At 38.3% G+C, this 13,579-nt stretch overlaps 1 protein-coding gene across 3 annotated transcripts in view; it reads left to right on the plus strand.

The window, feature by feature from the left end:
- Positions 1 to 13,579, plus strand: part of LOC150093134 (choline/ethanolamine transporter flvcr2a-like) — a 203,069-nt gene that overhangs the window by 66,073 nt on the left and 123,417 nt on the right. The gene's annotated exons all lie outside the window — the stretch shown is intronic.

Raw genomic sequence — 13,579 nt, forward strand, 5'->3', positions numbered from 1 at the left:
GTAAGCTGTATTCCACAAGTGAAGAAGAGGACACAATTTGGAGCAAAGTGGATGACAAACAATATTAAACAGGAACTGCATGCGAAAAAGAGGCTATGGAAGAGATATAAGGAGACAGGTGAAGAGCAGATGCATGAAGAATATAAGACACAGGCCAGGAGAGTGACTAATATGGTAAGGAAGGTGAAACTGGAATATGAGAAGAGATTGCCCCTAAGATCCAAAGAAAATCCTAGATAATTCTTTTGCCAGTAGGAGGAGAATGATTGTGGAAGAATGACATAGTGGGATAAAAATGGGAATAGAGTCAATGAACACTTTATTGGGGTATTTCATCCTGGTGAAATAGGTTTTAATACTAGAGGGATAGGACAGGTTCGAGGTTTAGAGGTGCAGGAGGAGAGTGTTCCAAATACTGAGTACTCTGGATGTCAGTAAAGCAATGGGACGGGATGGTATTTCACCACAAGTTTTGAGAGAACGTGCTAAAGAACTGATAGTTCCTTTGACCTGACTTTTCAATATGAAAGTCTGGCTATGGGAAAGGTGCCCAGGGAATGGAAGGAAGGTAAGATAGTGCCATTGCATAAGGGCGGTAGCAGACTGGAAGTGTCTAATTATAGGCCAGTTTGTGTATCATCAGTAGTTTTTAACATCTCGGAGAAATTAGTGAGGGACCATATACAGCATTGGGCAGATGAGGGTAATGTTATCTGTGAGAGTCAGCATGGATTTGTTAAGGGCGCTCTTGTTTTAGTAATATAATAAAGTTACAAGAGCAGTAGAGGAAAGGCATATACTGCTATTTTCTTGGATTTAGCGAAGGCATTTGGCAGGGTACCACATGATAAGCTGATATTTTAAGTTGCAGCACATGGTTTGGATGTCAGGTTGGTCAACTGGATTCAGGATTGGCTGTCGGATAGGTATCAGAGTTGTGTGGTGGGGGCAGTTTCAAAGAGGCAGAGGGTTACAAGTGAGGTCCCACAGGGTTCAGTGCTGGGACCTATATTGTTTAACCTTTATATCACTGGCATTGTCAGTGAATTGCAGGGGGATATTCGGTTGTTTGTGAATGATGTGAAGCTAGGAAGGGTTATTAGTAATAGTGCAGATGTGGTAGCCCTGCAAGAGGATTTGAATAAGCTAGACAGATGGGCAAATGAATGGGGGTGTTGGTTTAATGCAGCAAAATGTAAGGTCTTGAAGTTTGGGACACATCGATGGGACGCTGCATACTCTATTGGAGGAGCTATACTGGAGGAAGTAGGGGAGACAAGAGATCTGGGGGTTGATGATTGATAGAAACCTGAAATTTAGGGGACATATTGCAAAGGTGGTGAAGGCAACACAGAGCATTGCTGCAATAATGAGAAGGATGCTGACCTGCAGAGATAAGATTTATCATTCCGTTGTATAAGACCCTGATCAGACCACACTTAGACTATTGTTCTCAGATTTGGTCCCCAGAATTTGAAGGGAATAAATTAACTGTGGAAAGGGTACGAAGGCAGATAACAAAGATGGTTTCAGGACTCTACAATGTTAGTTATGAGGATTGGCTCAGAGAGTGTGGCCTGCAGAGTTTGGTGGATAGAAGAAGAGGTGATATGATTGAGACTTTTAAACTGTTGAGAAGTGGCTAAAGGGTTGACACTGGGAGTTCTTTTGCTTGGTCGAACAGTGGGAAGGAGTGATGACAAGGGGCCATCCTTGGAAGTTACGAAAGGAAACTGTGAGCAAGAGGGTGAGAAGTGGTTTCTTTGCATGGAGGGTGTTTGAACCATGGAATGCATTGCTTGATAGAGTGGTGAGAGCGAGAATGGTCAATGAGTTTAAGGAATGGTATGATTGACTTTTTGTTTCCTAGGGGGGACCACCCACGATGTCTTTTGAGTCCATGGAGGCCTGAATAATAATAATAATTGTTATAATTCAATTATTTACAAAACTGTACTTTCGTATTCTATTTTTCCATTTATTTTTAATTAAAATGGCCATACCGCTAGAAGATCTGATATGTTGATCCACTCCACTATATAGCATAGTAAAAGTAAAACCATCTGAAATATCTAAAACCCTCCTTTATGTATCCCCACCTTGATGCGGTAAGGAGGTTTTCATACACCAGTGACCTCAACAGCTATGTCAACAGTAGCTAAGCTACTGGTAGTCCTAGATTGATAGGTCGAGAGGTAGGGCCAGACTAAGAGAGATACCCTAGTCTTCCAGGTTGGAGGTTTTGCGTAAGGCTGGTTACCTTACCAAGTAAAAAATTTCTATAACTCAGATGGTTGGGTTTTTAAAAGATAAATCTTACTGAATGATAAAGTAATGATAAATTATTGCATTGCAAGTTGGTGCACAGGCTGAGGAAGATGAATAATAGATTATTCAAATGAATATCAGATTGGTTGCCTGAACAATATGAGAAAGTTGTTTATGTTTGTGTGTGTGGTGGTGGTGGGGGGGAGGGAGTTCCAGAAAAGAATGGTAACTGATTTCATGCTTCAGGATTACTTATTTGTTAATTATTTCATTTGAATTGAAGGAAATATTTAGTTCTTTACTGATGATGCAAAGTTTGAAAGAGTTTTAAATGATGATGCCATTGTCAAGCCCCTTTAGAAAGATTTAAATAAACTTTTAGCTTTGGTAGATGAGAGATTTGCAATTTAATAATGCTCAAAAGCTCCACTGTATAGAATATGTGAAGACTTGTACTCTGTTTAAAAAGTTGGCAAAGTGGAATTTCATTACGAGGACAAACAGAGTATTATCCATAGTTTATAAAATGAATTTAGGATATAATACTACTTTTCCTTTAGCAAAAGGTAAATACAAAAGAATTTTCTTTGAAATTTTTAGATTAATAAGAACATCTAAGCAGAGTTGCAGCTTGGTTTTTCATTAACTGCATCAATCCATCTCTATCCCACGTTCATTCTGAGAAATACATAAACATGAGTTTGCTAAATGTGTATTCAGCATGTGACAAGAAGTCATAAAAAACAGATGAAAGAAGTGACCAAATATGAAATTATTAATTTTTTATGTAGTTGTCTGTGGCATTGTTAAATTTCTTTTTAACATTTAAAATTTATTCTTCATCATCATGCATATCAAGGATTTAGGCCTAGCATGGTCTGTTCCATCCTTAGAAGTTTAAGAGGACGTCCTAGTTTTCTTTTTCCTAATGGCTTGTACTTTAAGGCTTGTTTTGGTAATCTTTCTGTTTTCATTCTTTGAACGTGTTCCATCCATTTATGTTTATATTTTTTAATTTTTTCTATTACTGGTTCTTGGTTTAAGGACGTAGGCATCTGGAGAGATTGCTGTTCTGAACGAGTCAGTGTGTCCCAGGGAGGATGATAGCAGGGGTGGCCTCTTGTGGGAATGGATACTTGGGAGAAGGGAGACAATGTCAGGTAACACTGAGCCCAGTGGAGTCTACAAGGGATAATGCTGGGTATAGAAACAATGGCATTTATATGTTTTATACTAATGCCAGGAGTATCCGGAATAAGGGAGAGGAATTGGTGGCGCAGATAGCATCAGCCTGGCCAAAAATTATTGCGATCACTGAGACGTGGTTGACAGAAGGGGATATAACAACAGGAATAGAAGTCGCTGGGTATAGCATTTTTCGTCAGGATAGGAGGGGAAAGCGTGGTGGTGGGGTGCTGCTTATGATAAGTGATGACCTATGTCCTCTAAGAGTGGAGAATTTGGAAGGAAGTGAGACAAATGATTTTGAGAACGTATGGTGTGAGGTAGAGGTAAGCAAGACAGGATATTTAGTGGGGTGTTGCTACAGACCCAGGAGCACAGAGGATGGGGACCAGGAGATGTTTAGACAGCTAAGTTTGGCAAGTGCAAGAAGAATGATTGTTATGGGAGATTTTAACTTCAGTAGTATAAATTGGAGAGAGGAAGATGCATGTAGCAACAGGGAAATGGAATTTCTAGAATTCTTGAGGGACAAATGTCTTAGGCAACATGTAACAGAGGGAACAAGAGGTTCAAAAGTTTTGGATTTGGTTATAGCATCAGAAGAGTTGATAATAACTGAGTTGACGTCTCCCCACCAGTTGGAGAGAGTGACCATATGGTGTTGACTTGGAAAATGAATAGACATGCAGGAGTATCAAAGAGACGGGAACTTATGTGGAATTATAAGGCAGGTAATTATAATAGTCTTAGACGTCAACTTCGGGAAGTTTCATGGAGGGAGGAATTGGAAGGCCGGGATATCACCAGTGCGTGGGAAATTGTGAAAGAATATTTGTTATCAGCAATGGTAAGTTGTATACCACGAGTGAAGAAGAGGATGCAATTTGGAGTAAAGTGGATGACAAACAATATTAAACAGGAATTGCATGCGAAGAAGAGGCTATGGAAGAGATATAAGGAGACAGGTGAAGAGATGCATGAGGAATATAAGACCAGAAGAGTGACTAGTGTGGTAAGGAAAGCGAAACTGGAATATGAGAGGAGATTGGCCCTAAGATCCAAAGAAAATCCTAGGGAATTTTTTAGCTATGTGGCCAGTAGGAGGAGAAATGACTGTGGAAGAATGATATTGTGGGATAAAAATAGGAATAGAGTGACTGATGCAGAGGACATAGTGGAATTGTTCAATGAACACTTTATTGGAGTATTTCATCCTAGAGGAGTCAGTTTTAATGCTAGAGGGATAGGACTGGTTCGAGGTCTGGAGGTACAGGAGGAGAGTGTGTTTCAGATACTGAGTACTCTGCATGTCAGTAAAGCTGTGGGACTGGATGGTATTTCACCACGAGTTTTGAGAGAATGTGCTAGGGAATTGACAGTACCTTTTACGTGGCTTTTCAATGAAAGTCTGGCTTTGGCAAAGGTGCCCAGGGAATGGAAAGAAGGTAAGATAGTGCCATTGCATAAGGGTGGTAACAGACTGGAAATGTCTAATTATAGGCCAGTCTGTGTGTCATCAGTAGTTGTTAAGATCTTGGAGAAAGTAGTGAGGGACCGTATACAGCATTGGGCAGATGAGGGTAATGTTATCTGTGAGAATCAACATGGATTTGTGAAAGGACGCTCTTGTTTTAGCAATATGCTAGCCTTTTATAATAAAGTTACAAGAACATTAGATGAGGGAAAGGCATATACTGCAATTTTCTTAGACTTGGCAAAGGCATTTGACAGGGTGCCACATGATAAGCTGATATTTAAGTTGCAACACATGGGTCTGGATGTCAGATTGGTCAACTGGATTCAGGATTGGCTGTCTGATAGGTATCAGAGAGTTGTGTATGGTGGAGCAGTTTCCAGGAGGCAGAGGGTTACAAGTGGGGTCCCACAGGGATCAGTACTAGGACCTATATTGTTTAACCTTTATATCAATGACATAGCCAGTGGATTGCAGGGGGATATTCAGTTGTTTGCGGATGATGCGAAGCTGGGAAGGATTATTAGTAATAGTGCAGATGTGTTAGCCTTGCAAGAGGATTTAAATAAGCTAGATAGATGGGCAAATGAATGGGGGTGTCAGTTTAATGCAGCAAAATGTAAGGTCTTGAGGTTTGGGAAACATCGATGGGATGCTGCATACTCTATGGGAGGAGTTATACTGGAGGAAGTAGGGGAGACGAGATCTGGGGTTGATGATTGATAGAAACCTGAAGTTTAGGGGACCTATTGCAAAGGTGGTGAAGGTAACACAGAGGATTGCTGCTATTATGAGAAGGACACTGACCTGCAGAAATAAGAGGGTTATCATTCCATTGTATAAGTCTCTGATCAAACCACACTTGGACTATTGTTCTCAGATTTGGTCCCCAGGATTTGAAGGGGATAGATTAACTGTGGAAAGGATACAAAGACGGATGACGGGGATGGTTTCGGGACTGTACAAGGATGGTTATGAGGATCGGCTGGGGGAATGTGGACTGCGTAGTTTGGTGGATGGGGGAAGGAGAGGTGATGTGGTTGAGACTTTTGGACTGTTGAGAGGTGGTTGCAGGGTTGACACTGGGGAGTTCTTTCACTTGGTTGATCAGCGGGAAGGAGTGATGACAAGAGGCCATCCCTGGAAGTTACGAAAGGAAACTGTGAGCAAGAGGGTAAGGAGTGGTTTCTTTGTGTGGAGGGTGGTTGAGCCGTGGAATGCATTGCCTGATGGAGTGGTGGGAGGGAGAACGGTCAGTGAGTTTAAAGAATGGTATGATAGACTTTGTGTTTCTCAGGGGCGGGGGGATCTCCCCTCGATGAGTCTTGACAGACTTTATGTCTTAGGAAGGACCTCCCTCGATGAGTCTTTTGACTCCTTGGAGGCCTGAATAATAATAATAATAATTTCTTCATTTCTTTTGTGATCAAATAGAGTATACTTTACAGTTTTCCTCATAAACTTCATTTCTGCTGTTGTTAATCTTTGTTTGTCTTTTTGTTTTATTGTCCAGATTTTGCTTCCATACATTAAGACTGGTAGGGCTAATGTATTGTATACTTTGGTCTGGTTTGTTTTTGAACTAGGTTTGGCTTAAATATAGAGTTAATTACAACTGTTATTTTTAAATATTTTGCAATTTTTATGTGTATATCTTTTTCATTTTCATATGTGATCATGCATCCTAGGTAGTTAAATGAATTCACCTGCTCTAAGATCTTGTTATCTATTACTATTTTAGTTCTTACTGGATCTTGTCCTTTAAAGGCCATAGTTTTTGATTTTTCTGTTGATATTATCATACCATAATCTTTGGCTATCTTATTTAGATCTAGAAATTTCTTATTTAGAAATATCTTTCTAAAAATTTATTCTTGTATCTTAATATCAGCAGCGCCTTTGTTAACCTTAACTGGAGAAGATAGGAATCTGTTGAAAACCATTGAAAGGAAAACCACCTACCTTGGGGTAGGTGGTTTTCCTTTTCTTAGTAGTCTGGAACTCTAAGAATTCTTCTGAGGATCCACATCTAAAGGCTTTTAGTTTTTTTTACAATATTTTGATATTGTCCAGGTTTCTTCTCCATATATCATTCATATTGGAGGCTTAATGGATTGTATACAGCACTCAGAAAGGATTAAAACAGAATTTAATACTTCCTATATATTTCATCTCAGTAAATGAGACATCTTCAGGGATTACAAAAAACTAATATAACATCAAAAACAAATAACACACAATACTAAGCCCAACCACGTGGGTGACACTAAAGTCCTATCTAGGTGGAGTGCCCTCTGAGGGCAGTTGTAGGTGGCCTGGAATGTAAAGTGGGACCTCTGGTGATAAGCGTTTCCCAAATCTTAGGAAGCTTAATACAACCATATTTGTTGAGATTTGGTTGATTCCTGAGAGCTGCTGCTGATTCTAAGAATAGTCTCTTTTTTTTGAATTTGCTGTGGTGGAGCATGGTGGTTTTTTTCCATGAGATCCTGTGGGTTGTATCCAAGACACGGTCAGCCAAGCCTGACTGACCATAGTTATGTTTTCGGATGTATGACTTATGTTCCTCCAGACAGATAGTGGCTGATCTGCCTGTCTGTCCAAAGTATGCTAGTTTACATGAGCAGGGTACTTGATAGACTCCAGGCACTGAGAGAGGAGGGAGCCTACATCCAATATCCAGTTTACAATGGAAAAGGAAAAGAACAATTGTTTACCCTTCCTAGACACCTTAGTTACACGCCTTCCCAATGGTACACCTTCCTTCACTATATATAGAAAACCCACACACACAGGCAGATACATTCACAAACTCTCCCACCACCACCCCGCTCAACAATATGGCATTATGAAAACTCTTACCAAGAGTGCCCACAATTTTTGTTCCAGTGGAACTGCCCTTACAACTGAGCTTGACCACATACACCCACTTTCCTCTCCAATGGCTACAGTGATCACAGTATTAAAAAAGTAATCAGGTCATCCCTCTCTCCTCGGTCTTCTCTTCAGAAAGAGTTTAGACATGCCATCACCATAGCCTACATCCGAAAAAATAGCCAAGATTTTAAAAAAGTACAACCTACACACAGCATTTAAGCCCCCACTGCAAACTTGCTACCCTTATCCGCTCTACAAAAGATCAGCTCCCTCCTCTCTCGGTGCCTGGAGTCTATAAAGTACCCTGCTCATGTAAACTGGTATACTTTGGACAGACAGGCAGATCAGCCACTATCTGTCTGGAGGAACATAAGTCATACATCTGAAAACATAATTATGGTCAGTCAGGCTTGGCCGACCGTGTCTTGGATACAACCCATAGGATCTCATGGAAAAAAACCACCATGCTCCACCACAGCAAATTCAAAAAAAAGAGACTATTCTTAGAATCAGCAGCAGCTCTCAGGAATCAACCAAATATCAACAAATATGGGTGTATTAAGCTTCCTAAGATTTGGGAAACACTTATCACCAGAGGTCCCACTTTACATTCCAGGCCACCTACAACTACTCTTAGAGGGCGCTCCACCTAGATAGGACTTTAGTGTCACCCACGTGGTTGGGCTTAGTATTGTGTGTTATTTGTTTTTGATGTTACATTAGTTTTTTCGTAATCCCTGAAGATGTCTCATTTACTGAGATGAAATATATAGGAAGTATTAAATTCTGTTTTAATCCTTTCTGAGTGCTGTATACAATCCATTAAGCCTCCAATATGATGTCCTCACAGCACTTAAGCCTCTACACACGGATCCATATATCAGTGTTGACCATATCTAGCATTTGGACAGCCTAATTCTTGTGTGAATTTCCCTTGAGGTCAGAATGTTTTTCATGGTAATGAAGGTTGATCTAGCAATTTCTGTTCTTAATATTTCCTTATCACACTTTCCATTCTCTGTAATTAGTTGACCCGAATATATATCTCTTTACTTATTCTTAAGTATTTCCTCTGATCTTCATATTTATATTGGATTTTTTCCCTTTTTCTCTTGTTACCAGCAGCATGGTTTTAGTTGTTTTGAAGTTGAAATTAAGTCCATATTTTTCACTTAGCTTCAGCGTCTCTCTCTCCTAGTAGATTTTGAAGATCTTTTTTTATTTTCAGCTAGCAGTACTCTATCATTTGCATATCTTAAGTTGTTTATATTCCTTCCTCCTATGCTGACTCCTTTAAATTCTTCTAATTGCTGGAAGATATTTTCAGCATAGAGATTAAACAATATAGGAGAAAGAACACAGCTTTGTATGACACCCTTCTTTACTAGGAATTCCTCTGAGATTTATCCTGATCTTTTTATTGAGGCAATTTGCTCTCAATATAGATTTATCAGTAATCTGGTATCTTCCATCTACTCCTAAATTTCTGATGCATTTGATTACTTGTGCATGTTGTATATTGTCAAGTAATCAATAAAACATAAGTAGACTTCTTTCTGCTTCTCCAGATATCTTTCTATAATAGTTCTAATGTTGAAGAATCTTTCTCTAGTTCCTTTTTTTCCTGAAAACCAGATTGTGTTTCATTAATTTCCATTTTGATTTTGATTTTATGTTTATTTCTTTCTAGGATGATATATAACATACTTAACTTTTGCTATCTGACTGATCAGACTGGTTGTTCTGTACTCTTCACATTTGATTGTCTTTGATTTTTTAGGTATTGGTAGGAACGTTGATTGCTTAAAATCTTTTGGCAGGTGTCCAGTTTCGTATATTTTGTTACATATGTCGGTCAGTGATCTTATAGCCTTATCATCTAAAGCCTTTAGAATTCTGCCATAATTTCATCTATTCCTGGAGCTTTTCCTGGTCTCAGTTTCCTAATGGCATTTGTTACTTCCCAGGTAAGAACAGTAGGGCCCCCTCCAAATCTTCTTGCATTGACTTATCTATTCTATCATGATTGTAGAGTTCCTTTGAATACTCTACCCATCTATCCCTTATTTTGTCTTTCTCCATTAAGATGTTTCCACTGGTATCTTCAATGCAATGAGAGCCTACCCGTTTGCAAGATTTGCTAGTTAGCTCCCTAACTTTTTCATGAAGTTCTCTGGTTTTGTGCTTTTTGTCCAGAAGTTCAAATTTCCTTGCATTTGTTGTTGAGCCGTAGTTCTTTTGCAATCCTACATTCTTTCTTGATCTCCTTGTTTAAGTTGTTGTATTCAGAACATTTGTTCTGTACTCTACCAATTACCAAATTTGGAAACAAATTTGGTAATTGTTTGTTTTACTGCCTTTTTTATGCCCTCTTTAAATTTCTGCCATCTATCCTCAATCTCATCTTTAGGGTAAGGATACTTGGTGGAATCGGGAACATTAACAGCAGTGGATTGTGCCAGTTCCTTTAAAAATTTATCTTGTATTTCTTGATGTTTAAGGGAGCCAAGATCATATTTTTCTATGTTTATAGGTTTCATTGTTTTCTTTAATTTTATTTCTGCCTTAATGACCACATGGTTGTGGTCTGATCCAATATCAGCCCCTGAGTAAGTTTTAGCTTGTAAGATGCTATTCTGGAATCTTTTTTTAATCATTATATAGTCAATCTGGTTCCTACAGCTGTCTCTGGGACTTTTCCATGTGTAAAGTCTTCTAGGAGGGTGGCTAAATAAAGTATTTACTATTACCAGATTGTTTTCTTCACAGAACTGTATTAATCTTTCTCCTCTTGGATTTCTATGTCCCAGGCCCTGGTTTCCCATGCAGGAAGAGATCTTTTCTGAGCCTACTTTAGCATTTAGATCTCCCATAACGATAGTTATGTCATCTGATTTAGCGTTGTTAAGTGCATTTTGAATGCCTTCATAGAAACATTCTACATCTTCATCTGGGTAATCAGAAGTAGATGCATTTGAGCTGCAATTTTTAATGCAATTATCCTGTCACTTATGGGCCAAAATCCAAGTAAGGATTGCGCAATCTTATTTTTTAATACATATGTACTCCATTCTATGTCTGTCTCCACATGAGTATATAATTGAATGGCTCTTTCTGTTTATTTTTCCATTATTAGTCCATTTGACTTCACTGATACCAGCAATGTCAATTTTCACTGATTCAAGTTCTTGTATAAGGTTATCTAACTTCCCAGCTTCATATAAGGTCCTTACATTCCAAGTTGCAATCCTACTTAATCTTATTTCCTGTTCCCACTGCTAGCAAACAGACTTTAAGTTATCAGCCTATCTACGACATGCAGGTTACCAATTCTCGCACTAATCAATCAGAAAAATTTATTTTTTTAACGACTTCACCATTCTAATTGAACTAATGTAATTTGAGAATTACGGTAAGGAATACAGGCAAGATCTTAGTTAATATACATATTTTCTTATAGCAAGTCATGGTAATTCTTAATCAATAGAGCATGCAGGTTTGCTGGTTTTTTTTAGAAATAGTGCATTCGCAATTGATCAGGCAAGGTAGTAAACAAACAAAACATTTTATTTAAACCTAGAAAGAATGTACAATATACACATCCAAGAGTAAATGATATATCTCTCTCTCTGCCTATCTAAATACAATAGGGGCAACACAACTGATTGTATTACATGCAACTTACTTAATCCCATCACAATGTTAATAACTAATCTAAATTAAGCATGCAGCTATTCCCTAAGTTACACATTAGCTTATTTTCTTCCATTATATGTACAAATTGACAATCAGTTTAACCTTTTTGTAACCATAACTCATTACTTAACACATTACTAACAAATTCCTGTAAGCACTCTCATTACAAAAAATAATTCCAATTTCACCTTTACAAAGCATTAACAAAATTTGTGCTTATGGTTGCCCTTTACATACACATCTCGGTCAATTTTACAATACCTCATTACGTATTCACCACCATAGGTTGTGATCGATGCCTGAACGATATAGCGGTTCTTGCTATGGAGTTTGTTGGGAAGGTCGGGTGATTCTTCCATCTGTACTGCAGTTGCGGTTCCCATCGGTAACTGGAAAGGAACTGCTGAAGTTTGCATTGTGTCTGCAGGTAGTCACACTCTCCTAACCGTTCATACATCCTAGCAGGATAACGGCCTCATCTCCATACACACACAGAACCTTTGTTCTCCGGGAAATGACAAAACTAACCTAAAATCGAGAACCGCATTTTCTGGCTCATCTTAGTCCTTTTATATCATCTGTAATCCTTTGTTACTACAATGTAGTTTCCAGGATTACCCGCCAGCATGATGACATCATTTTGGCTCCCTCCATTCTTGGGCACATATTTTTATGTTCGCAAGACCTTGCGAACTTTTGTTTTTGCTTAGACATTGTTCTAATCTGGGTTAATCCCCTCTTTTTGCTTTACATACAGCTCAGTGAGGTAAAAGAGTTAATGCATTTTTACAGTAATATTATTACATTTATTTTCTTACAACATAAATTCTATTTTATATATGTGGAAACCTCTCTAAAATCGAACTCGAAAACATTAATTTATCATGAGAGATTTTACAAAATCTGTGTAAAAATAGTTGCAAACTTAATTAGGATTTTCAACTATTTTGCTAAAACAAATTTTGTGTCTACTTCCTTTGTTCCACTATGAATCAGGTGTTTCATAAAATTTTCCATTTGGAGCATTGATTATCATTGTTTAAAATGGAAATTATTATAATTATCAATAATTTATAATACTTTTCAGTTTAATTAAATATCCATTAACCATATACATTATTTGCATTTATATATATTGATATTATAGTTATCTTTAACACTTTTTGAGATTAACACAAGAACTATGGAAATTCTCACTTTGATCAAGTTTCTAACATTTTAAGGAACCAGATGTGATCATATGACTTACCTGTGCACATGAGATGAAATTTTGGAAAAGGTTCAGAAAAAAGTGAATAAGGCAGCAGCAGATCTTTGGAATGTTGGCCAGGCTCTGCAGAAGGGAATGCCTTCTGCAGAGCCTGGTTGAGACACGTTGATAAAGAATTATACCAGGTTAATTCAGAAACGGTTTTTTCTTAGAGTGAAAGAAGACATGACACAGAGCAAAAGGTCATCCTTGGAAGTTGGGCAGTGGTGTGTTGCATAAAACAATTTCTTTGCATAGAGTTTTCATTGAGTGAAATGCATTGCCCAGACTTCTTTTGCATATAGAAACAATGAGTTTAAGGCAAGAGCAGTATGATCATTTGGTTGATAATGGATGCTTCTGTGATGAGTTTTTTTGGCTCCAGGTCTGATCATAATTTGTAGTCATTTTAGAAAAATAATATTTTTTCATATTCCTTATAATAATTTGCTATTATTATATTATGATTCAGGCATCCATGGAGTCAAAAGACTAATTGTGGGAGCCCATCCTAGAAAACACGTAGTCTATCATACCACTCCTTGAAGTCATTGATCGTTTGTGCTCTCACCACTATCAGGCAGTGCATTCCATGGTTCAACCACCCTCCATGCAAAGAAACCACTCCTCACCCTCTTGTTCACAGCTTCCTTTCGTAACTTCCAGGAATGGCCCCTTTCCTCGCTCCTTTCCCATGTTCCACCAAACAAAAGAACTCCCCAATGTCAATGCTGTAACTACCTCTCAACAGTTTAAAACCTCTCAACAGTTTAAAACCTCTCAGCAGTCCCTATTCCCTCAACCTGTCTTCATAACTATCATTGTACAGT

This window comes from Typopeltis vanoorti, chromosome 24 (assembly GCF_054136105.1).
Source record: "Typopeltis vanoorti isolate ZY-2024b chromosome 24, IOZ_Tvanoo_1.0, whole genome shotgun sequence".
Classification (NCBI taxonomy): domain Eukaryota; kingdom Metazoa; phylum Arthropoda; class Arachnida; order Uropygi; family Thelyphonidae; genus Typopeltis; species Typopeltis vanoorti.